This window comes from Dermacentor andersoni, chromosome 6, assembly GCF_023375885.2.
Source record: "Dermacentor andersoni chromosome 6, qqDerAnde1_hic_scaffold, whole genome shotgun sequence".
Lineage (NCBI taxonomy): Eukaryota > Metazoa > Arthropoda > Arachnida > Ixodida > Ixodidae > Dermacentor > Dermacentor andersoni.
The window spans coordinates 173,780,786-173,783,424 of record NC_092819.1 but is presented as its reverse complement, the minus strand read 5'-3'; the positions used below and the strand labels follow the sequence as shown (position 1 = coordinate 173,783,424).

At 43.8% G+C, this 2,639-nt stretch overlaps 1 pseudogene; it reads right to left on the bottom strand.

Moving 5' to 3' along the window:
* Positions 1–227: 227 nt before the first annotated feature.
* LOC140219136 (uncharacterized) lies at positions 228–2,404 on the bottom strand (annotated as a pseudogene).
* Positions 2,405–2,639: the final 235 nt, after the last annotated feature.

The window sequence follows — 2,639 nt, the reverse complement described above, 5'->3', positions numbered from 1 at the left end:
CACACACCATTTGATTGACACCACATCTGCATGTAATGTCTATTTACACTGTGCACACACACTTACAAGCAGCACGTGACCAGCTCAGAGATGCCTCTCGCTCTCTAACACACCACCATCCAATCCACAGTCACCCTGTTGCACATAATATTCTGCGTCCATTTGCAACACCAAACTGCACACAATTAGCCTAGGAACGCTTCTTATGGCAGACTCATAATACTTAACTATGTCATAGTGCAGGCAAAGCATGCCTTGCTTATGACAACCGTACTCTGCCTGTCTAAACAAAAACAGCATTTTCCCTAGCTTTCTACACAACAACTAAGCTACTACCACACAACTACTAAGCTTAGTTTGCTGGCCTGCAGTAATGATGGTCATTCCCAGTATGAATAAATAAGGTGTTGCTGTTCATTTCCCCACCTAAAAGATCCCACTTTATTGCTTCTTGCTCTGGCATAGTTGGCCGACGCCCTAGTGCCATTTTAGATTTGCTCTTTTTGGGTGCTGCATACCTCCGGCTGTTTCTGAAGGTTTTTATTTGGAGACACCAATATCAGCTTTCCTGCAGGTTCTCTCACGTTTGCAAGTTTGTGCTTTTTAACTAACTTCGTTAAGTCATGTTCTATATAATTAATCTTCTCGCAACTTGTTTGAGGAAGGTTTTTCAATATCTGCTGAAAAGCAGCCTCAGCTTGCACTTTGAACTTTTGAATTCTTTTTTTTTTGTTTTTTCTTCTTTCAAACATTGTTTTGTGCTCTGCATGATACCTTGAGCACTGGCCATTAAGCAGCTGGGATCATCAACGACACAAAAGCTTCGACCACCGTTATCAACAGAGACACCAGAGCGACAGGCTTCATGGCTCGGCAACTTGCTTGACTGCAGCTCCATCAAAGCAACAGCATGAATGTGCTTGCACATGTGTACATGTTATGGCAAGCCTCACAGTGCTTGCAATAGAGCTGACAACCTGTGCAAGTCCTGCCAGTATTTTTCATGGTGTGGCGAAAGTTAACTATGCTCTGAGATTTTACTTGCGATACGCCATCTCCCACTCTGTCAATATCGAATGTCTGAATATCAACGCCTGCTCTGTGCTTTTTGAAGGCAGCAGATTTGCGATGGTCGACTTTGCCTTTTATAAGTGCAACAGTCCCGTTGAAAAGTTTGTCAGCTGTCAAGGTAAAAAGTACATAGTTTAGCTTGCCCAGCCCCACATTTGCTTGGCCACCAAAGTAGGAGTACTTCAGAGTCTTGTGCATTGATTCAGTGTGATTGTTTGTTGTTAAGCCTACCTGCTTTCTATAGCAATAGGCCCACTGAAGTGATCTGTCAGCATACGCTTTCTCAAAGTATTTAGTAAAGCTTTCCAGATCATCTAGATCTTTGGAAGCAAGGTTATTCTGTGTGTGCAAATGGGAAGGTAAGTTAAGAAATTCTTTTACTTTCTCATCTATTTCTGTTTCATGTGCATTGATTAGTGCGTGAAAGGCTTCTCTTGTGGCACTCCTGTACTTTATGCTACTAATCAAATTGAGGTGTGCGTTCCAGCTGCGCATCACATGCCAGATACACAACCACCGATTCTTCAAGGGACCCATCACTTGCTCCCATGTGTTGCCATAAACAGGGGCATCATGGGACATGAATGCTTTACGCTCTATCACGCCTACCTTTTCCTTGATGGCTTTGAAAAACCTCACCATGGTATCAGTGTTAACTCTCTTGGAAATCAAGTAGGCACATGGAATACCAGAGCCATCTTCCGAGATGGTTAGCAATGTTGTCAGCTGAAACTTGTACCTATTGTGCCATGCGTAGAGTCAATACACAATTTCTCTATTCCTAGCTTACAAAGTAGTTCTCTCTGTGGGAAGGTCATCAAGGCAAGCTCAAGGTTGCCCTCAGAACTGCTCGGATCATCCGCTTTCCTATATTACAAAAGAGGCGAGTCACTGCCTGCCTTACTTGGTTCATTTTCCGGGCTCATAAGCTCGTTTCCTGTGTTTAAATTCTTCTCTTCCATTTCTCTAACCCATAACTCCACACTCATAAAATCATCAGGATGTAGCCGCTCTGCATTGTCAATATTATATTTATCGCGGATGTTCCGAAGGTCCTCTCTTGTGACAAGTTTCATCCGACTGCTAGTTGCACTTGTGCCTGCCTTGATGTTTTGCAATATGGTCTTCGGTGGCACTCCTTCTGCTAGTCTACCTGAAAATTGTAAATAGCAACTCATCAGCAACCAAGGAGGCTGCACATCTCTGTTTTTTCAGTTTACACAGACATCACACTATCTTTTTACTACACCTGGGAGGGCTGGACTGCCCCATGGCAGGAGCTGCACCTTACACTATGCCCACTGCTGGTGGGCACGGTGTGAGGTGCATCCATTGCTATGCTCACATCAGACACATCAATACGTCCAGACAGATAGACTCATCACTAATACCGGGGACTCAGCTAAACTCTTAACAGCGGGGACTTCCAATCATTAAAAACAGCTTCTCTCCCTCTCTACTGTAGTTGCTTGTTGCTATGCAGCAGAATATCATCAAGACTACTTCTTTTGCCTAATCACTAAGTAATTCAGGATGCTGACCTCTCGAATGCGAGCTGTGAGCACGTA